This window comes from Furipterus horrens, unplaced genomic scaffold (genome assembly GCF_987537825.1).
Source record: "Furipterus horrens unplaced genomic scaffold, mFurHor1.1.pri manual_scaffold_4, whole genome shotgun sequence".
In the NCBI taxonomy this organism is placed as follows: domain Eukaryota; kingdom Metazoa; phylum Chordata; class Mammalia; order Chiroptera; family Furipteridae; genus Furipterus; species Furipterus horrens.
This window is the reverse complement of record NW_028327174.1, coordinates 138,623,021-138,647,571: the sequence shown is the minus strand read 5'-3', so window position 1 is coordinate 138,647,571 and position 24,551 is coordinate 138,623,021. Positions and strand designations below refer to the sequence as shown.

The 24,551-nt window shown below is 37.6% G+C and overlaps 1 protein-coding gene across 1 annotated transcript in view; it reads left to right on the top strand.

The window, feature by feature from the left end:
- Positions 1–24,551, top strand: part of SH3GL2 (SH3 domain containing GRB2 like 2, endophilin A1) — a 195,727-nt gene that overhangs the window by 98,573 nt on the left and 72,603 nt on the right. The gene's annotated exons all lie outside the window — the stretch shown is intronic.

Here is a 24,551-nt window from a genome sequence, read left to right as displayed (position 1 = left end):
ATTCAAGTGCAGGTCTTTGTGTGCACATGTTATGAACTCCTTTGGGTAAATACTGAGAAGTGTGGTTGCTGGATTGTGTGGTAGGAATATGGCATTAGTGTTATCAGGAATGGCCTAACTGTCATCTACAGTGGCTGTGCCATTTTGCTTTCTCCAGTGAATGACATTCCTGTGGCTCTCACCCTTTCCAGCATTTGGTGGTGTCAGTGTGTTGGATTTTGGCTGTTTTAACAGCTGTGTGGTGGGGTCCCATTGTTTTAATTTGCGTTTCCCTGATGACATATAATGTAGAACATCTTTTCATATGCTTGTGTGGCATCAGGATACCTTCTTTGGTGAAGTCTTCTGCCTAGTTTTTAATCAGGTTCTTTGTTTTCTTATTGATGAGTTTTAAGAGTTTCTTGTATATTTTGGGTAACATTTATTAATGCATCTTTTGCAAACATTTTCACCCAGTTTGTGACTTGTCTTCTCATTTTCTTGACAGTGTCACTCACAGAGAAGAAAGTTTTAATTTTAATGAAGTTCAATGTATCAATTATTTCTCTCATCAGTCCTGCCTTTGGTGTTATATCTAAAACATCACCACAATGCGCAGGGCCATCTAGATTTTCTCCTATGTTATCTTCCAGTTTTATGGATTTGCATTTTACATTCAGGTCTCTTATTCTTTTTGAGTTAGTTTTCATGAAGGGTGTAAGGTCTCTATCTAGATTCTTTTTTTCTTTTTTCTTTTTTCCTGCATATGGATGTCCAGTTTTCTTTTCATCATTTGTTGAAAGGACTGTATTTTTCCCTCCATTTATTGTCTTTGCTCCTTTGTCAAAGATAATTACTATATTTATGTGGCTATATTTCTACTATCTAGGAGTTTGCATTGCTTCTGTTTGAAATAGCATTAGAGGAAATATTTTTGTTTTTATTCTGTTTGGCACAATTGAATGGTATAAAGGTTCTCCAAAAAAACACAAATACTAAGAAAGATATCTTTTCATTGTATAATTTTATACAAGAGTCTTTTCACACTTGTATAAAAAGGACAGCAGAATTACCAACTGAAAACTAATAATTTAATCACTAGATGGTATTGTTTTGCCAGAATTGAATTGATGTTGCTAAGAACTTGGTGAAACAAGGAAGCACTGAATGGAATGAATCATCAACTGGGGTGGAGGGTCTTACTTTGCTCTAAAGAGAGGCACTGAACATCAGTATATTTGGAAAAATATTAACTACCTGTATATTGGTAGGAATTTTTACATTAATCACTTCATTTATGTTGATAGAAGAGTTTATTATTCAGTATATAATGGAAATTTATGAAGATGACCAATTATCTGAGTTTATGTGAAGTATATGCTAGATTTTATTTTACTACTTTCTTCTGTATCTGACCTTTTTTAAGATTTTCATTGGTATGTGTCTTTTTGCTAGTTGGAAACTTTCATATTATTCAGAAAGGAAAATTCCTGGTAAGAAAATTGGAGACAAAAACAGATCTTGGAATGTACTAAGAGTCTGTTGTTGACACCCCATTTTTTTTAATGCTAATAAGAAAACCTTAGTTCTTTTTCTCTGGAGAATTTCTCTGTTTTTTTCTAAAAGCAACTATTATTTTTATACCATAATTCTGTATTTGCTATATAGTAGGCATGTTATGTCTCTACTAGCTTAACAGTATTGACTATCATTTAGCCTTCAGAATTCAACTTATATTATAAAGTATCACTTTTTTCTTTCAACTGAGATAGTAGAACTGAAGCCAGGAGAGGCTAAAGCAAATATTTGAGGGTGTAAATATTATGTGCGTGATCGGTGGAAATGAAAAATATCCACCTCTAGATAAAGTGGGAGTATCCTTTCTAGATTTATGTGTGCCAGTAAAATGGGGGTTATGATTTCCCTAAGGAGTTCCTCTGAGGTATTAAAATAATTGTGTTAAACACCAAGCTTCATACTTACTGAGCCTACTAAAATTTTTGCAAATAAGGGCTTATAGATTGCACTATTTTTTTATTTTAAGGGAACAGAGTAGGGAAGGCAGCACTTCACTGATACCTTTCACAACAGTCCTGATGCTGAATTTTAAGAAAATATAATACAATCTATAAAATGCTATAAAGTTAATAATTAGTAAAAAATAGAAAAATAGCCAGAGATTGATAAAGGGGAAAGAGACTCTGCAAAGGCTACTAAAGGGAATACAGAGAAAAAAAGATTAGAAAGTGGGAAGTTAACAAGAAATGGCATTGTATTGTCTGTGCTGGCTGTTTTTAATGACTTTATTCAGTGGGTGAAAATTCTGGAATGTTCAATAGTATATCTTAGCTCAGCATCTTACTCAGTCCTTTTTATTTTCTCAAAATGAAATGCAATCCCTGCCTTCTTAGGATGACAGCTCGTGATAAAGAATAGGAGAGGAATTCGGGGATTTCATGAACTTGTTTCTGCTTGATACACAATAGATTAGGTGCCTGAAGTGCCAGCAAATATTGGAGATTTTTATTTCTAAAAGGTTGGAAACTTTACCTAGCTCCTCTCCTCCTCATACATAAGGAGGAATTGGATTATTTTCACTGAGTCAATAAGGTTTTTGGTGTCACATAACCTCAGTGAAACAAATGCGAGCGCGTGGGTCTCAATATACTCCTGCAGATGGAAACTTTCTGTGACTGGGAGGGGTCCGAACTCCCCGGGTGCTCACGGAGCCCTCTGACCTTCTCAGTGAAAAACCCTTTCTGTACTGATGCTCACCAGTGATGGTGGGTCGAATGGCAGTTACATAACCACAGTCTCTATTTCAATCTGGTTGGCTTTTATGCGGTGAGCTGGGAGTGGATTTCTTTTTGGCAGAAATAAGCAAAGAAAAAACTCTTCAGATTTTTTTAAATGGAAATGTGAAAAAGAAAACCTCGATGGATCTGAAACTGGAGAATGGTATTTTATCTGAAGGAATTGGTAAGAGAGTATCAGGGTCATTGCTTAGATTTGACTTTAGTTAGGCCTTTCTGTGTTGACGTTGCATTTTTAAAAGGCATCTTGACATTGGGAAGAAAAACAGAAGAGCAGAGGAGCAGGCAGGCCCCTGGTCCTGGCCCCGGCCATGTTGTCTCAGTTGTTCAGCAATCTGATGCAAGCCACGTGACTTCTTCCTGCCTTTCCTGTCTCACCTCTTCACTGACGTCCCTCTGTAGTCCTCAGGTCCCTTTCATTTCTGAAGCTTGTTCTGATTAGAGGCAGCATGAGGATTTGGGGAAGCCCATATTCTGAAATTACAAAGACACTTCTTGTTTTTTTTTTTTTTTTAACAGAGGACATCTTTTAAAGCTGGATTTATAACAAAGAGGAATATTTTAACTACAAATTCCTGCCATATTTGTATAATATTGTGATGATTTCACATTTATGTTTGTGCCCTGAAATTAACTAAGAAGAAAACAGTTTATTTAAACAAAACCAAAGAGAACATATGCATACAAGGATTATGGCAGAAAACTGGTCATTTTAAAAGGATGTGGGTCCTCCCTGTTTTTTTTTTTTTTTTCTTTTTCTTTTGATTCTTACACCCACACACATATACATCTTTTATGTAGATGCTAAAACAAAATTGACCTCCACGTATCTTTGTACAGTATCTTACCTTTCTTTACTTTCTTAACTTGTACTCATTTTAGGGTAATTTTGAGACTAAACACACAGAAGCTTTGGTGTCTCTTACAGATGAAACAGTTGATTTAAAAATATATATGAGGTCTGTCCAGAAAAAGGCCAACCGTTGTTAATGTAACGAAAATGGTTTGTGTGGCATTGATGTGACCTGGCAGCCAAGGAGAGTGGACTAGAATATATATGCGTGAACAATGACTTCTTCACTGTACTAGTTGGTGGGGGCAGTAGACGCCACCGAGTGAGCATGTGTACTGTGTGGCTGTCACTTCAAAATTACTGAGCGAGTAGAGCAATAAATCTGCGTCAAATTTTGCATGAAGCTTGAACATTCCTCTGGGGAAACTATTCATATGATTCAGAAGGTCGCAGCTATGGGCAACTGGTGACTGACACCTTCATCATGAAAATGTGTCTGTTCATCCATCATGTCTGGTACAGAGTTTTTGGCAAAACATCAAATCACTCAGGTGACTCAGTCCCCCCGTATCTAAGATTCGGCACTCTGCAACTTCTGGCGTTTCCCAAAACTAAAATCACCTTTGAAAGGGAAGAAATTTCAGACATTCGATGAGATTGAAGAAAATAAAACAGAGCAGTGATGGTGATTGGGAGAACTGTGTGAGGTCCCAAGGTGCCTACTTTGAAGGGGACTAAGGTGTCATAGTCCTATGTACAATGTTTCTTGTATCTTTTTCAATAAATGTCTCTGTCTTTTATATTACATGACTGAATACCTTCTGGACAGACCTTGTATTTATATTAAAGAGGAGATACACTGTTTGGGGAATGGATTAAGTTCGGTGTTGAAACTTTGATGCCATCATAGGCTGCTAGTTCCTCTTGTTTAGGGGTCAGCTACCCCAAAAAGGTACTAGAGAGGTCACGTGGGATATGGAAACTGGGATGTGGACACTCGGGTGGGCAGATTTATGGCTAAGAGCTATACAACTTGCTCTCTTCCATTTGCATAGCTGACTTTATACTTTCACCTTGGGCTCATCTTCAAATAAATTTCCATATAAGCAATCAGAGTAATAGCCAGCCACTGCTCTTGTGTTCGTAATATAACTGGAAGAATTTAAAGCAACATTGTTAGTCCTCTTGTGTGAACAATTCCCCTATTAGCAACTTTATAAGAAATCCCTTAGTGCATTATTTTTGTTAGTGACTTCATCAAGGAAACCCCATCATTGTCTTCCAAATAGCCTTTTAGACTACTGAGCTTGGAATGGGCCAAGGACATTTAAAATATCCCACAATGTTGTAGATATAGAAACTACTGGGAGTGTAACTCAGGTCCCCTGACTATGTAGCCGGGATTCCTTCTTTGACATTCTTCTTGACTTCTCATTTGCTCTACTGCCATAATGTTGCTTGAAAGGAAGAAGGAATACCAGGTTGGCCTCCATTCTCCAGGGTTTGGAAATGGGCTCTTAGGAGGTGGAAGGCATATCCACTCTCTGTGTTCTGTCTGTGTGTTTACACTTGTTAACCCCTAATTTTGTCCAATAGATGGCCTTGTAGGATTGCATTGTCAGCTTTAATTAAAGTGGACCAGCTACTTCTTAGAGGATCCTGGAATATCTTAAAGATGAATATTGTGTGCTTAAATATACTCCTGTATAGGAGGACTTGGAAATCTGGACTTAACTCTAAAGATAGCTACTCACTTCAGGCTTTGGTCAACACCTTAACCTCTCTGGGTTTCTGTTGTCTTGTCTAAACCACGCTGCCTTCTGCCCTGGCTGGTGTGGCTCAGTTCGTTGGAGCACCACCCTGTAGCCAAAAGGTTGTGGGTTTTGATTTGCAGTCAGGGCACATACCTAGGTTGCAGGGTTGATCCCCTATTCAGGCGCATACAGTCCCCAGTTTAGACAGGTACAGGAGACAACCAGTCTATGCTTCTCTCTCACATTGATGTTTCTCTCTCTCCCTTGCTCTATCTCTGTCTCTAAAAGCAATGAAAAAAATGTCCTCGGGTGAGGATAAAAACAAACAAACAAACATGCTGCCTTCTGACTAAATTTCTGACTTATAAAAATGATCTAAGCCATATTGTCAATGATAATTGCTCTTAACATCAGCTTTAGAGGCAGAGAGCTTTCCAGACCTGCTCTAAGTTCAGGAATATACAAACACATGAGCAGCTCTGTTTTTGGTGGCCCCAGGAAAGTAAAATGTAGCTGGCAGCATTTTAACTTTATTTGAAGCAGCCTCTGTTTTTGTCCATGTAGAAATGGAGTCGGATGGAAAGGCAGCCTCATCCCTGTGCTCTATACCCCCCTTTTACCATTTATGCTGGACAGAGAAGCAAAGGCCTTGTGGTTATTAACTCTTAATTTGGAACAGTTGACACTGTTTATAGGGTATCATGGAGGAATTTACATGGGAAAAGCAGTGTGGTTGTTGAAGAGCCTTTATGGTTTGTAGTTCTAGGAGTATTAAAAAAGGGAAGGCTCTCAGGCTCATAGATGTGAGTATGTGTGTGTGTGTGTATATGAGAGAGAGAGAGAGAGAGAGGGAGAGAGAGAGAGAGAGAGAGAGAGAGAGAGAGAGAGAGAGAGAGAGATAGGAGAGAGAGAGAGAGAGAGAGAGAGAGAATAGAATGGAATAGAATAGAATTGAATACAGTAAAAAAGAAAAGAAAGATAAATACAGATATTCCCCATATAACATGGTACTTCTATATCATGGTTTTGCTCTAACATGGTTAGAGATTTGGGGAAACCCCCCATATAACATGGTACTTCTGTAACATGGTTTCACTCTAACAGGATATGTTTGTAGAGGATATCCAAGAATTGCTGGTAGAAGAAGAAACTGATGAAGCCATTTTGGTGGAAATGACATCTGGAATGTGCCAAGATAACTTAGGGGATGATAACAATGATGAAAATGAAGAAGTTAAACAATTTACTCTAAAAACCTTAGAGAGGTCTAGACTCAGCCGAACAGTTAGTCATATTTCTTAAATGAAGATCCTTGCACTGAAAGGAGCACAAAGTTTAAGAGAGAACTTCAAAAGTGCTTAGCACCATATAATGAAATTTATAAAGATCTCTCAGCTAAAAGCAAGCAATCTAAAATAACAGATTTTTTGCAGAAAGTAGAGCATAGAAATCAAGATAATGCTGAAGAAAGTTCAGAGGATGAGGGTATCTTGTCAAAAAGAAAGTGCATTTGGTTAATGGAGCTTAGTAGTGATGATGAAGAAAACATTACTTAGTTCATATTAATATGTAATACTTTTGATGAAAATTGCTTTAGTAAAGATATTTCTCAATTATAAAAATATAATAGTATGTTTTAAAAATTTTTGGAACCTAACCCCCCTTTTTGTACTGGTTCATTGTTTTGTGTAACATGGATTTGCATAACATGGCATTTGTTAGGAACTTAAAAACCGTGTTATATGAGGGTTACCTGTATCTGGAAAGTCCTGTTGGATGGGAAAGAATCAGCAGAAAGTCTTTGGAAGTTTTTTTGTTTTTTAATCTGTACCAATATGTTTATATTGGAATGATTTTGAATCCCAGACTTTAGATAAAGGAAATAGGACATAGTATGAACAGATAAAGTTTTATTTTAAAGTTGATAAGTAATAAATGAGAGAAGACAAAAGGAAATAAAATATTAAACTAGATGGATAAAATGATGCTGGGCAAGTCATTTAGCAAAGTCTTTGGAGTTGAACTAAGTTATACTTTAAGCTCCTGTTCTGTGTAGGACACAAGTACAGTGAAACATATTTTTGACCTTGAAGGGATGTTAGATGTTTTGTCATTTTTTTTCTTCTAGTTTTTATTCTTTTCCTAAAGGTATGATATATGCAAGTTGTAGGAAAAAAAATCAATACAGAATGGCATGGGGGAAAAAGCCAAAATTACCTGAAATATTTCCATATATATAACCATGATTGATTCACTGTCAATCATTTGGTGAAAATATTAACTTCTCTGCAACCAGCATGAACTGTTTTATAACATTCAAGGTGAAGGAAACAAGTGGTCACATCTTATATTATTCCAAACTAAATGAAAACCAAATGAATTCAATACATTCTTGCCAGATTGACAGGAATTTTAGTATCACCCTCCAGGGACATTCTCACCTGTCTCCCTCAGCCCCAGTTCGCACAGTCAAAGAGGAGAGTCACTGCGATCACCTTTCAAGCAGGAAGAGCCTCAGTATTTATCTGCCCCCTGCTGCTTCCCCTGCCCTTTAGCCTTCCTGCCATGCTGAAAACTGGCTTCATGTGGCTGTCCACTGTCCAGCAGTGCTTGCCTGTGTAATTGTATTGCCTCCTGAGCTTAAGTTCCCAGCAAAGATTATGGGCTCTTTGAACAAGGGCAGCTCTGCTGGTTCAGTGCTTCACCCATTGTGTGTGTGTGTGTGTGTGTGTGTGTGTGTGTGTGTGTGTGTGTGTGTGTGTGTGTGTGTGTGTTGCATAGAATTTCGTTAATGACATGTGCCATTGTGTATTTAGCCTGTAATCTGATGTTGGACATTTAGGTTTTTCTCAGCATTTGTTATCATTTTATCATGCTGAACACTCTTTTTAATTATTTCTTTAGACTTAATACCCAGGAGTCATGTTGCTAGGTCAAAAGATACCCCCTATTAAAATTGACCTATATAGCAACTTTGCATTCTAAAATAGATGCGCCAATCTAAATTCCCAATGGGTCTGCATGAGAGTGCCCTGCATTGTCACTCTTGCTGGTGATCTTTGTGAAAGAAGAAAAATAGTCTGGCTACAGTATTTGAAGGGGACATATGGCCACACACACAGGAAACATTATCTTTAGAGAACTCCAGTTCCTCTGTGTGTTCAGGATCCATCTGCTATGGATTTTGTGTGTGTGTGTGTGTTGTTTAAATAAGTTTGAAATGGTTGTGTCAACCCACTTGGACTTAGGGGACGGGGTATGTATTTCGTGTTCTCCCACCATATTTGAAGTGGCCAGATTTCTCTCAGTCTGCTGAGTATCTATGATCTTTTATTGTTTTTTCCATATACATGTAATTTACCTAGTAGGAAATATTTAAATTCAGAAACTCCAAAGTAAAATTTCTTAAAGCAATTTTTCCAAACCCCGCTTGGGTATAGAAAGCTTAAAAGAACGCTGCAGCTGCTGGAGCCCCTCCCTTGGCCCTGTCCCCGTGGTTCCCTGAGGGTGAGGCTAGGTTAGCTTAGGGTGGCCAGTGCTCATTTCTGAGCCTCTGTTGCTTTTATGAAGATAACCAATTACTGTCTACCTTTTGTTCTGTAGCCAAGTTCACGTGCCATTTAAGTATTTTTATGTTTTCCCTTTATTTTACCCTTCCTTTTTGAAAAATTTTCTATATTCTGTGCTTTTTATTAATTGAAGTGTCTCCTAAATATTACAGTGGCCCATGTTAATATCTTGTCAGCAGTAAGACCATATGGTTTCTAACATGTTCTGCAGGCTAAAGAAAACACTTATTCTGATATTCTAAATCAAACTCTGAGGGCTTAAATATATGACTTAATGATGGCAGGCAAATAGTTTTCAATATTAGAACCACATCAAGCAGAGTGGCAGATGAACTCCTCTCAAAGGCCTGCCTGCAAAGCTGGATGGAGCTTTCAGCCACGTCTTGTCACGCTCATATGGAGTGTACCTGTCCTAGGCAAGTCTTTTCATATCGGGCCTTGGTCCCTCATGGGTACAGTAAACTGTAACCTCCCACCATTCCATAGCACCTCCCCTTGAAGTGGGTCCGCAGAAGTAGAGAGGGAGACAGGAAAAATGGAGTCACCAATCCAGCAAAGAGTAGTCCCTCTGGGGTCTGAATGAACACAATCTATACACAGGAGAATCTTAAACAGAATTTTCCCAGAGGAATTATCCTAGAAAACTTGAAAAAAATTCTTGCTGCAAAACACCTAGAAATGCTGGATAAAATATAGCAATTACATGTTTCAATGAATAGCAGAGCTAATCAAGAAGTAAAGGAAATATCAAGGACAAAAATGAAGAGAAACCGAGACTTGTGCTACCCTGGAAGAAGTGGTGGGAAGGGAGGGGAGTTGATAAGCCAGTCAGAGAAAAACAGATACCATATGATCTCGCTCATATGTGGAATCCAATGAACAAACTGAATTAGGAAAGTGGGGGCAGACTCATAGACGGAGAGCAGGATGGCAGCTCGTGGCAGGGGCTGAGGGGATGGAGGGATTGAGCAAAAGGAAAAAAAAAACTCATGGGCACGGATAACAGTGTGGTGATTTCCGAAGGGGTAGAGGGTATAAGGGGACTAAATGGTAATGGAAAAAATACAATAAAAATTAAATCAAAATAAAGAGAAAGCAAAAAAAGGAGTAGGGTTTGAGTTTTATATCTTCTTTGAAGAGAAAAATTGAAAGCGAGTCACCTTTTTTTAAACTCAGCATGCTCAAATAGTAACTTTATAAATTGCACATGTACAAGTCCTGACAATGTAAAGTAAAATAGCCAAGTGATGAAAAAAGTTTTGAAGTTTAAAAACAAAATATTTCCTAAAATGTGACAGAATTAAGACCAAACTCAAGTGTATCCTGGAGCTGCTATAACAAATAACCATGTACTAGGTGGCTTAAAACAACAAAAGTTTATGCTCCCATAATTCTGGAGGCTAGAAGGCCAGCAGTAAGGTGTCAGCAGTGCCATGCTCTGTCTGAGGCCCTAGGAGAGAATCCGTTCCATGCTCTCCTAGCTCCGGGTGTTGCTGGCCATCCTGGATGTCCTGTACCTTGCCTTTGTAGACACACCACTCCAGTCTGCACCTGTGTCAGCACATGTGTTTTCCCCATTGTCTGTTTCCTTGTCTCTTTTTCTTTATAAGAACGTCAGCCATATTGGATTAAGGGCCCACTCTAAGCCAGGATGATTTTATCTTACCTTGATTATATCTGCAGTGGTATACCAAGTAAAGGCAGACCAAGAAAAAAAAGAGCAGGGTTTTGAACCTCGCATTAGACAATATTAAACTGAAGGCAAAAAGCACTGGACGAAGCAAAGAATGGTTTGTTTTATACAGAAGAATGACTTGTGAATGTGTAAAGAATGAGAAAGTTCCAAAATCACAACTCTGTAGCCCACAAAGGAAAAAAATAGATTCTGATAAGAGCTACTAGACAATACTAGAACCATTAATATATTTGCATGGTATGAGGCTGTAACCCCACAAAACTCTTTCTAATTGAAATGTTAGAAATTTATCTTTACAATAGAGAATAGGCATGTTACAGCTTTAACCAGGTATTCAAACTGAGCAGCAGTAATAGTGGGACAGCCTGACATGGTACACCTCCAGATGTGATATACTATGAAGCACATGTCATCACCTAGGAAATCTTCAGAAAAATAGTTAACCTGAATCTCAGCAAGCCTGTGCATCTAGCTTTGAGATTGTAGGACGTACAGAGATAGAGAAACAAGTTAAATGGCAGCAAAAGAAAACAATTAGATTATTCTGTACTGTAGGACATTCTCCAAAACAATTGAAGTGACCTATTGTTTTTTAAAAAATCAGTGTTGTGAAGGAAAAAAAGAAGGGGTGGAGGAAATATTTCAGAATTAAAAGACTTTGTAAAGATGTAACAACCAATTGTCATGCATAAGCCATAATTAGATTCTAGAAAAATGAATTTAAAAGATATTTTGAAAATAAATAAATCACATATGGATGAGATATTGGATAATATTAAGAAATTAATATTTTTTTAAAGTGTAGTGTTAGTATGTGGTTATTTGGGACAATGTACTTATTGTTAGGAGTTGCTTATTGAAATATTTGGAGATGAAATGTCATGAAGTCAATTGTTTTCACCTTGTTAAATATATATATACAAATACATATACACACCCACCACCCACACATACATGTGTATGTGTGTACATATATATTTACACATACATATATGTACATATATGTGTAATATCTATATACACATATAAAGCTAATATGCAAAACTTAATTTTTTAAATTTAAACATATAAGACATATAAGACAAAAGTATACATGATAATATAAGCTCTATAACGATATAAGATAAGTAACAAAATGTTGGAGGAAAAATCAACCTGGGCTTATTTTCATAAACTTGCAATAATGGCTTAATGTTTGGGAAAATGCTGATATATTTTACCATATTAGGTCTTAGGATACAGGTACAAATATCTCCATAAGTGAAAAAGGTATTTGACACAATTCAATATTCGTTAATTACAGTCATTTTTAAATAGTTAGGAACAGATTAATGCTTCTTTAATCTGCCTCAGTACCACAGACCAGCACCATGCCAAAACATTAAAATATTCCCATTAGAGTCAGAAACAAGACTATCACTTAACTTTGTTCTGGAGGTACTTTGTCACTGATACAGTTCAAGAGTTGGAAGAGACAGTAAAATCATCACTGTTATCAGATGACATGATTTTATATGTAGAAAACTTTATGGGATCAAATGAAAAAACATGACAAACAGTAGCTACTTTCATTTTAACACACAGAGATCACTTACATAGATGCAAACAACGACCAGATAGAAGATATAGTGGGACACCTCATTTGCAGTAGCATCAATAAAAGATAAAATGATTAAGAATAAGATTTCTTATTTTAAAAGCTAAAAAAGGTAAAATTCTTCATACAAGAAGACATAAGAAATAGAAAGGCATACCATGTTTTGTTTTTTTGTTTTTTTTGATGAGAAGACTCTGAATCATAAAGGCATCAATTTTACCTAAATTAAACTATAAATGTAGTGTGATACTTATAAAAAATACTATTTTAAACAAAAACATCATAAATTATATGGAGAAATAATCAAGTATAGCCAGGGAAAATATAAAGAAGCATCCGAAGGAAGAACTAACCCTGAAAGATATTAAAACATTTAAAAATCTTCACTATTTAAAACAGTGGTTCATTAAGAAACAGATCAGTAGGCTGGAATAATGAGTCCATAGATTCAGTGCATATCGTCGGCAGTCGTCCGTCTCGAGAGACGATGGTGTAGCTTCTTAAGAGTCTATCTGCACCGCCGAGAATGGCTGTGCAGTCCGACTCGGGAGTGACACGGTATCTGTCTCCTCCCGTGTTGAATCGACATCTTACGATGACGCTCGAGTGTCCTCTCCAGTGAAGCTGAAGCTACAGAGCCTGGGCAGGGTGATATGGAGGGTCTGCTGTTGCCCATGCATATGGGGATTTAATATAAGATACCGGTGGCATTTCAAATTAGTGAAGACAGGATATTTCATTCAGAAGATGTTATTAGGACAAATGGGTAGTCGTCCTGGAAAAATATTGGACCCATTTCTCATATTTTGTACCAGGAAAAATTCAAAATGAAATAAAGATTTAACCCTTTGAGTGCCATGCGTAATTCGAAATTTTGATCAACATGAGAAAAAAATTATATCAAAATATAACCCGAGGTACAAAAAAAGAGAACAAAACATAAAATACAAATTATTCCATTGTTATTTACATTTATAGCCATCGAAAAAAGAGTCACTGGGAGTGACACCGGCCCCTTTGAAAAATTTGTCAGCATCGCTCACAGCGACGTTGGCACTTAAGGGTTAAGTACTTATAAATGAAATCATAAAAGCACTAGAGGAAGCAATGGAAGAATTTCAAACATAATATTGGTTTGATAAAAGCCTTTTGAATTATGACGTCAAACCCAGAAGCTATAAAAAAAGAACCAACATACATCTACATAAAAAGAAATTATGCTGCGTGGCAAAAAACAACATAATCAGGGTCACAGAAAAATTTAAACAAATGGAAAAGGAAGGACAAAGTCAGTGAACACTCATTTGCTCATCCCCTTCAACTCATGGCTAATTTATTTATTTTGAAGCTTATCTTTGCTATCATAACATCCAAAAAATAGCCATGTGTGTGTGTGTGTGTGTGTGTAAAACACCTTTCTTAAAACACATTAAAATACTATTATCATAACTAAATATTAATGATTTCTTAATATTCATGGTTATGTTAAGGCACAGGAAAATTAACCTGGTAAGTAATATCCACATAAATATCTTTAAAAACACATTATGTGACTTTAAAAATGTTAGAAAAAATCGATTATAAAGAGAGTGAATATGCTATGGAAATTCATATTAAATTAAATTTAGATACTTCCCTCCTGTAGTGTTTGTTCCAAATGCTCTGAATCTGTTAATGTCTTGCCGTCAGCTGGTTATGTCACTTGATTATTTTATGTTAATCCTGGATCTTGCTCTGACCTGAATGAAGCTGTTGTTTTATCCTGCCCTTAGAAATCACTTAAAACTGTGAGAGACGACAACCCAGCAGTCTCTAATACATTTTTCCAGGTTGTTTACATCAAGTATAGGCAGGAACCTCAAGCTCTTGAAAGAAGACTCAGTGCAGATGGAATATGTAGGCATCTCCAGAATTTGCAGCCCTTCACCCAACGAAAATCAGCTCTGTTCTATGGGAAGGCAAATATTTTAAGGATTTTGTGGTTCCAGAAAAAAACAAAACATGAAAACTTTTTTTCACACATAGACTTTGTGACCTCTTTCCATGAAGATATTTAAAATGCTTATGAAACCAACTAATTGTGAGGTTGATTAAGGTCAAATTTTAATGTCCTAATCATAAATTTGACTTCAAAAAATGAATGTGACTGTTTAGAATAACATGTGCCAGGTTCCTCTAATATTTAAATTAAGAATAATTTAATCAAAACATTTTTCTGAGACCTATAGCTGAAGACTGATCAAAGTAATAGATTTCAGAATTTAAGTAAAACTTAGAATTATGTTATTTGAGAGTTTATCTCTTTTAGCTGGAGCAGGTAAGGGACTCGCTCAAAGCCACTCAGTGGGGCCTGGGTGCCAGGTCTCCCAGTCCCTGGGCTGTGTCCTTTCCATAGGAGCACATTTATTTCTGTACCTTTAAATCAGTTACCTTCATTCTGTTAGAATGGTGTGAAGTTTTCACTAGGGCATGATACACATGAATGTATTTTTATGCCCTCGGTTTACATTTTTTCTCCTCATTGCTTGTGGTTCTAGTCTTTTCATGGATTTCATATCTTCCGAGCTGCACCAACATTTTGGTTCTGCCAGATGCAGCAGGAGCAGAAATCTCTAGTTCACTTAATTGTCCAGTTATCTTTTCTTACTCTGGCAACCTTCTATGATCATTTACCTCTGGCATAAAAATGAATGAATGCAGTGCCTTTAATCTTTCCTGGGTTAGATTATATGGCATACATTGTTTATGTCTTCATTCAAGTTTCTTTTTGGGTGAATGGAAAGTCTTGTTTATGAAGGAAATTTCCATCTTATTCTTCTTCCTCCCAGCTTCAGATGTCTCACAGGTGGGCAGCTCATTTTCCTTCAGTCTTTTTTGTTTGTCCCTCCCTTCCTGATGTCTAAGGCTAATCTCAACCATTAAAGTGAATATGACATAAATAGAATCCTGCTTTTCACATAGGAGAGCCTTAATTAAGAACTGGTGAAGACTAGAGAAAGCTGCTGTAGGGTTTTGCTTCAACAAAATAGAAGGCATGGAAAGGAAGTGCAAACAGTGTGCTTTGCTAAGAGAATTGTGGCATCTCAGGGTAAAAAGACATTTTTAGGCAACGTCTGTATAACAGTGTATAAAGCTACACTGTTAACCAGTGGTCAGCCCACCCCTACTAGACCCCCTCCCCCCCCGAAGACCTTAATGTATGAGGACTGCCAGAGTAACAGAAAGCACCCCAACTTTTGAATCTGGCAGACCTCTGCATTCTGACTGCAACACATATGACCTTTTATCTTGGGCAAGGCTCTAACTCCTCTGATCCTCAATTTCCTTACCATAATCTATCAGGGTGTTCTGAGAATTAAATGAGCTAGCAGTAACTATTATTCTTCGCCAGTTCATCACATTACTCAACTCTGAAGTGACCTTGTTTTGGGGACCCAATACAAGGCAGAATTATCTTCTGGAGGGCAGGCCCCTTGTAGTACAGGCCTTTCTTGCTAGGTGGGTGTTCTAGGCACCCATGTATATCAGTGTACCAGCTGGCATTGCTATGAGAGGCTGCACTCAGCTTCAGTGAATTTTTTTGAAGACTTTTTCAACGTGTTTGCCCATTTCGTGATGGATGATTTACATGTGTACCTGCCCACACATCCCTGAATGTTAAGCAGTTTTTGACCAAAAATGGCCCGACCCCCATTCCCCATCCTCCCTATTCACCTGATCTTGCCCTGAACAACTTATTGCTGTTTCCCTGGATGTAAAATGCCCTCAAAGGCAAACATTTGCCAATGTGGAAGAGGTGAAACACAAAACAGCTGAAGAACTAGAAGGCATCAAAATCGACAAGTTCAAACCTGTTTTGAGCAGTGAAAAAAACATCTCAATAGGTGTCTTGCATCAAATGGAGAGTACTTTGAAGGTGACTGAAGTTTAACGTGTAAGAATAAATATACAATTTTTTAAATAAATAAATTCCAGGATTTTTGAGGTCCCCACTCGTATCTTCTAGTTTTCATCTTTTGGTTTTGAGTGTACCTCTTGAGGCTACATAGACTGTGTTTGTGATGTCAGTAGCTGTCCTCCAGGGACATGTAACTTCAGATCTCAACTCTTTCTCTAGGGCTGTTTGTTGTCCTTTGTTTATTTGGAACTTGTGTAATCAAAGGACAAATGCAGTTAAAACAGTGGTGAGTTAGCTGGAGGTACCTTATGGAATTCTCTGCAATCTACCTATATTTTACTGTGTTTTCCTGAGCATATGTTACATAGTCTCATTTGTTAATTTGGTGTGTTTATGAACAGCCTCAAGTTAAATTTAAATGTTTAATATTAATCATTCCTGAATGTGAAAAATTCTTTACTTTCTGGATAAATCATACACATATGTTATAGCAGAAGAAAGTGAGAGTTATCATTGACACCAAATATTTACTTTACGGTTTTTATAGCTTACTCCTAAATCCTTGCCAAAGATACAAAGCACAGACTATATATATAACCCCCGTCCTGACACAAACAAGCAATAAAATAACCCCTATCTCTCTCATATTCATCACATGTATTTACCCTTCACATTCTCCCTCCCCTCCTCCAATACAAGGTGAGACCTGGAGAGAAATATTTTCACACTTGTTCTCTTGCAAACGTATGGGTTTTATGCATGATATCTGCATTACAGTTGGTCCTTAAACAACAGGTTTGAACTGGGCAGATCCACTTATATGTGAACTTTTTTCTGTAAACACATTTTTTAATCCATGGTTGGGAGTATACAGATATGGAGGGCCAATTGTATGCATTGATCTGTACCATTTATACAGGGGACTTGAGCATCCATGGATATTGCTACCAAAGGGGTTCATGAATCAATTCCCTGTGGATACCAAAGGACAGCTTAAGTTTTGGAAGAGTCGAAAGTTGTATTTGGATTTTCGACGGCATGGGAAGTTGGTGCCTCTAACGCCCATGCTGTTCAAAGGTCAAATGTATATTAAATAGAGTGTAGCAAGATAATTCAGCAAATCTTTTTCTTTGGGCATCTCCATTAAGAATGCTCTGTGGCTGAGTGGTGCCCTCAGGGCCTCTGAGATGGGTAGGGAATTGTCTACCCTGCAGTCTGGAGGACTGTTCTTGTTATATTGTTTTCTTTTTTCTTCTCAAAGTCATTTTTGCTCTCCTGAGTTGCTGTGCCTGCTTCTTGACATTCTTTTTTTTTTTTTTTTACTGTGTGCTTGCCTCTTGTGCCCCTAACTGGGGACCTGACGTGCAACCTAGTAATGTGCCCTGACTGGGAATCGAACCAGCGACACTTGGCTCGCAGGCCGATGCTCAATCCACTAAGCCACGCAGCCAGGGCTCTGCTTCTTGAAATTCTTATCACCATCTTTACTTCTTCTTTTTTTCTCAGTTTCTACAGTTAGACCCGTACTTGAGTTTGGTTTCATAGTGATGTTGAATTTTGCTTCAGCTTCACTGATTGTCACATTTTATACATTCCATTTTTTGAGTTCGACTCTTCTTGGCCCTATTTCATGTCAGCTATTTCTTTCTAGAGAAACTCTAGCTTAGTAATTTAGCAATTCTAGAGTAGAACAAGTCCAGTTTGAAAATATTCTAACTTTGGCTTTTAAACAGGTAAAATTAGAAGATGGAACCATTTGGTCTTGATATTAGAATTTTTTCAATAAGTATATAGTTAGCATATATATATGATTTTATTACATTCTACTTATAATTTAAACATTTTTTAATGATGAGCACATGGTCAGGTCTCTCTAGTGGCTTTAAAACATCACTTACCCTCATGTAGCTCAGATAATGAATGCCTTTTATTGTCCTTCAAATTTCCTCTGTGAAGGAGATCCAATTCTAATTCTCCAGTAAGTTTTAAAATTGTGTTTAGCCCTGGCCTGTGGAGCTCGGTTGGTTGGAGCATCATCCTGTAGACAGAAAAACATCATGCGTTTGGTTCTGGGTCAGGGCATTTGCCGAGGTTGCAGGTTTGACCCCTGGTTGGGACGTGTATGGGAGGCCACCAATCAGTGCTTCTCTTTCACATAGATGTTTCTCTCTGCCCCTCCCTTCTTCTCTCTAAAATCAGTAAACATATCCTTGGATGAGGATTTTTTTAAAAGGTGCTATTTAAAGACTGTCTTGCATGGCCCCATTTAAGAAATTAGGCTATACAGATCCAACCTAAATACAAGATTCAGGTTTAAAGAATTTAGAAGTGCATTGGAGATTTGTGGCTACCACAAATCTTAGATTTTTCTGGAACTAAAGAACTGAAATTTAGCCTTTCAAAGGTTTATGTAAGAAGAATTTCATTCTGGCATCAATATAGTTTCTTTAATTCTGAGTCCTCAGTGACCAGGCTATAATTTTTCCATATTCAGAAATTGATTCTGTAGCCCTGATATACTTTTTATCTATCAGCTTATTTCCTGCTGTCATGATTCTTACCCCTATCAAAACACTTTATTTATTTGTAATATAGGTAGTGTTTAGCCCAGAGGTCCTTCTGATTGCTAATGTTCCTGATTGTGCAGGTTGAAATGTTACCCTGGGCTTGCTCATTTAGGGCCAGTGAAGAAGGTATTTGGCCTGGAAGAAGCTTGCTTTGTTTACCTGCATCTTACTTACAAGAGAGGTCACTCCTTATAGTTACCTGGCCTGGACTGAGGGCATCACTTCTTTTAGTACCAGCTCATGAATAGAAAGCCCAGTAATGTGTTCTGACATTTCCTTTCCTGCAGCATTGCAGTCAGGGAGTCAGAATCTTTTTGGAAAACATGACGTTTTCCATTACCAGGAAAGATCGATAGAGTTAAAAAAAATCCAGCCGTCGCATAGTGTGCACAGATAGAAACTGCCATTTATTTTAGTTTGAATTGTTGCTTCAAGTAAGCCATTACCAATAATCTTTCATCAGGTTTAGCTGCATGATGAAGTACACTTCTAATATCTTATTATTAGACAGTGATTATTACTAATATATGATTATTACTTTTGGTCTGGTGTATGATTATAAAACAGAAACTTATTAAACTTTTAATCAAGAAGTCATAGATTCCTAGTCCCAGATGCAAGAACATAATTTCTTGTGTGGCGTGTTCATAAAATCAAAGGCCCAGTCCATGTACAGATGCATAGTACTCCTCAGCAGAGGTGCCAAAATTAGCCTCTTCCGGTACTGTGTCTGACATGCAGTTAGGCTGTGTATAATTGACCTCTTTTCCTCCACAGTCTTAGCAGGGCCTCCAGACTGCATGGTAGGAACTTATACTGAAAATGGAAACCAATGTTTGAATGGCTACACATTACATGTAAGGAAGAGAGGTGTTCTGTAAATGTTAATCAGGCCAAGTTGGTTGATAGGATAAGCTACACTGTATGTCTGGTGATCTTCTGCCAACATGATTAACAACTGGTAATTACTTAAAAAGGGATACTGGTAATTATTTTAAAAGGTATACTGAAATCTCTGGCTTAAATTTTGGGTTTGTCTGTTTCTACTTGTTTTTCTATTTTTGCTTCATGCATTGGAAGAGCTATTATTGGGGCATACGTATTATACTTAGGATTTTTATATCATCTTGATTTATTGTTATGAAATGACCTTCTTCATCCCTGGTAACATTCTTTGTCCTGAAATCTGTATTCTCTTATAGTAATATAATAATATAATTTTGTATTACCATTATGTATCTTCTTGACTTATGTTACAATGTGCATCCTTTTTGATCCTTTTACTGTTATTTTTCTTGAGTTTTTATCATTTTATCTTTTTTGTTTTATTGGCCATAGTTTGCTTTGTTTTGTAATTTTAGTGACTGCTTTATTTAAGTGGAGTACAGTGTTCATCTGTAACTTACCACAGTCTACGTTCAACTGATATTTACTGTTTTGCATATTGCATAAAATCTTTATAACAGTATACTTTGATTTCTCCACCTCTTGGCCTTTATGTTATTGTTATATGTTTTACTTTTATCTATGTTATAAATCCCACAGTACATAGTTATTATTTTTGTTTAAAGAGTCAATTATCTTTTAAATTTAACAATAAGACAAAAATGTCATGTATTCAACCATGTAGTATTTTCTATTCCCCTGGCTGGTTTGGCTCAGTGGATTGAGCGTCGGCCTGCGAGCTAAGTGTCGCTGGTTCGATCTTCCAGTCAGGGCACATCAGAGAAGGAAAACTCTGATTCCAAAAAACCTCAGCTGCCTTGCGGCATACCTCTTCAGGGGAAAGGCTAAGGGAGTAAACCCCGACAGAAAATCCGGAGCCGGAGTCCCTAAGGCGGTTTGACGTTGTAGTCAATACCGGCAACTCCTGCGGCGCACCTGAAGCCAAGCTGTATTGACTCCGTCTTTCCCTTGGACCCTTCAGCTGCGAAGAGAGGGGGGGTCTGCTGCATGGGCAACAGCAGACCCTCCATATCACCCTGCCCAGGCTCTGTAGCTTCAGCTTCACTGGAGAGGACACTCCAGCGTCATCGCAAGATGTCGATTCAACACGGGAGGAGACAGATACCGTGTCACTCCCGAGTTGGACTGCACAACCATTCTCGGCGGTGCAGATAGACTCTTAAGAAGCTACACCATCCTCTCTCGAGACGGACGGCTGCCAACGACGACGACGACGGAGTATTTTCTATGCTCTTTATTTTTGTATAGATCCAGATTTCCTTCTGGTATCATTTTTGTTTTCCCTGAAGAACTTCCTTTAACATTTCTTCTAGTGTGATTCTTGTGGTGGTGAATCATATCGGTTTTTGTATGTCTGAAAGTATCATTATATTGCCTTTGCTTTTGAAATGTTATGTACTGGCTATATTGAGTTGGCCAAAAAGTTCACTTGGTTTTTTCCATAAGATGGCTCTAGTAGCACATAGTTAGTTGTATTTAACTTTATTCAAAATTTTTTTTGTTAGATTGTGTTGTGACAGCTGTCATATCAGCATGCATTAAAAAAAACCTTATCAAAATTGGTGAATTTTTGTTTACCCATTTTAATATTGAAGATGGAAAAAATATGGAACATTTTCAGTATATTATGCTTTATTATTTCAAGAAAGGTAAAAATGCAACTGAAATGCAAACAAAAGAGAAAAGATTTGTGCAGTGTGTGGAGAAGGTGCTGTGACTGATCAAACATGTCAAAGTGGTTTGTGAAGTTTCCTGCTGGAGATTTCTCACTGGATGATGCTCCCCATGGTTGGGTAAATCAGTTGAAGTTGATAGTGATAAAATTGAGATGTTAATTGAAAACAATCAACATGATACCATGCTGAGGTAGCCAACATACTCAAAATATCCAAATCAATAAAGTTATTGGTGAAAATGAAAAGTGCTTTTTTAGCTAACCCAATAGAATTTTGGGTTGGCAGTGTTTTTTAGTATTTTAAAGTCTTGATCCATCATCTTTTTTGTCTTGTATTATTTATGCTGTCAACCAGAATTTTTATTCCTTCAAGTTGTGTGTAACATGTCTTTTTTCCTCAGGAATGCTTTTAAGATATTTTTCCCTTTATCACTAGCTTTGAGCAATGTGATTGTGATTTGCATTGGTACAATTTTCTTCATAGTTTATTCTTAGGGTTTATCAAACTTCTTATGACTTTACAGATTTCCTCATGTTTAGAAAATTTTTAACCATTCTTTAAATCTTTTTCCTGCTCTCCCACCAAGTCTCCTCCTCTTCGTGCACTCCAAATAGCCTCATATTAGCTCACTGGAAGTTGTCACCCAGCTCATTGATGCTCATTTATTTTTATTTTTAGATACAGTTTTCTCTGTGTTTGATCTTTGGATAGTTTCTATTGCTACATTTTCAATTTCAATAATCTTTTTTTTTTCTTCACTATTTTGTGTTGTTAATGACGTCTGGTGTATTTTTCATCTCAGACATTGTAGTTTTCATCTCTAGGAGTTTGATTTGCATCTTTTCTATATACAATGGATCTTTGAACAATGTGGGGGTTAACCCACATATAACTTTGACGACCCAAAATCTTAACTACAGTCATCCCTCAGTATCTACAGATTCATCCCAGGACATGCCCCCCCCCCCCCCCCCCCCGCCAACAAGGATAAGAAGATCCATGGATGTTCAAGTCCCTTACATAAAATGATGTAGAACGGTGCCTGCAGTCAGCCCTCTGCTTCTGTGGATGGTTCAATCCTCGATGTGAAGCCCAGCATTTTATATATTTATTGAAAAAACATCTATGTATAAGTGGAACCGCATAGTTCAAACCCATGTTGTTCAAGAGTAAGCTGTATATATATCTTCTATGTCTATATTTAACTTCTTGAACATACAGATGCCCTTTAACTGGGAGGACCTACCAAAAATGGAATTTATTTATAAAAAGTTGTGTGTGTATTTTTACATGTTTAAACTTCAATCACCTTGAAAGTACTCTCCATTTTATGCAACACACCTATCAAGACTTTTTTTTCACTTCTCAAAACAGTTTTTGAACTCATCGATTTTTATGTCTGTTAGTGCTTCTGCTGTTTCTTCTATCACCTCTTCCACATTGGCAAAACATTTCTCTTTGGAAACATTTCATCTAGGGAAACAAAAAAGTCTCCTGACATGAGATTGAGTAAATAGGGGGAGTGGGGCATGGGGATCAGGGTGTTTTTGGTCAAAAACTGAACACTCAGCATGGTGTGAGCAGATGCACTTGTAAATCACCCATCATGAAATAGGCAAATGCATTGAGTCTTCAAAATAAAAATTCACTGAAGCTGAACACAGCCTCTCACAGCGCCTGCTGGTACACTGATACAGATGGGTTCCTAGAACACTCACCTAGCGGGAAAGCCTGTACTAGAAGGGGCCCGCCCTCCAGAAGATAATTCCAGTTTTTGGGGGGTCCTCCCTCGTATGATGGTTTGACTTAACGAATTTTTTGACTTTATGATGGTGTGAAAGTGATAAATATTCAGAAGAAATCACTCTTTGAATTTTGAATTTTGACTTTTTCTTGGGCTAGTGATGTACAGTACCATAGTCTCATGATGCTGGGCAGTGAGCCGCAGATCCCAGTCAGCCATGTGATCGTGAGAGTAAACAGCTGATACTCTACAGTTGTACTGTGTTACCAGCGTTTTTATGGATATTGTTTTCTGAACATGCTTAAAGTAGACATGCTAAGCTATGTTCAGTAGTTAGGTGTTTTAAATGCATTTTCAATTTGTGGCTTTATTAGGATATATCCTCATTTTATGATAAGTTGAGAAGCACTTTGTATGATTCTTTCAATGTCCTTGTTAACAGTCTGTCACCTGTGTCAGTTTTAGGCTAGGTTTAATTGGTTAGTTTTTCTCCTTATGAATTTCACCTTATTGAGTATTTTTATGTTTCTTTAAAAATTCTTGAACTAACTTCTGGGATACAGCTAAATTACTTGGAAATGGTTTTATTCTTTTGGGTCTTGCTTTTAAGATTTTCTGGGGAGGATCACAGCAATGTTTACTTTGTAGCCAAAGCCCCTCACTATGACTGAGGCACAAAGTCTCTGAGTTCTCTACTCTGTGCTTGGTCAGCTTTGGTTTTGTGATATGTCTGGTGGGAATAGGCACTATTCCTGGCTCCATGTTAGTGTTGGGCACCATTCCCTCTAATCTTGGGTGGGTCTTTCTGTAGTCTCAGTTTCTTCACAGGCTTGTGCTAATCAGTACTCCACTGAATAGGCAAGGGGCTCTCTGCGGACCTCCACAGTTCTGTGTGCATGTGTAGTGCTCTCCACTCTGGTTCTCTGCCTTACAGACTGGCTGCCATGCTGTTGTCAGACTCTGAGCTCTGAGGCTTTGCCTGTGCTTTTCCTGCTTGCAATGTGGGCTGGAGAACCTCTCAAAGTTGGGACAGTTGTAGGCTCAGCTCATTTGTTTCCTGCCAATAAAGGATCACTATCTTTCATTCCCTTATGAAACTGTTGAAAACTTTTTTCTCACACACACACACAAGTGCACATGCACACATATGTGTCATATGGTTGGTTGGTTGGTTTCAGGCAGGAGGATAAATCAATCCTTCTTACTCCACCTTGCCCTGGAACCGAATGAAGCCTGGTGCAATGCTTTCTGAATTGTCAGAACTTGTTAGTTCTTTCAAAGGCATGCATTGTGGTCCAGTGGGAACAGTGATATAAGGCTGAGAGTCTCATCCTCTTTCTACCAATTACCAGCTGTGTAAGCTGTTTCAAGGGACAGCCTTGTGGAGTCTTCTAGTTGGATGAAACTTTTTAGGTCATGTGGTCTGTTCTGCAACTGATGACTAAAACTTTCTCTGCATAGTTTTTCTTGTACTTTCACACATTGGGAAAATTTCCTTT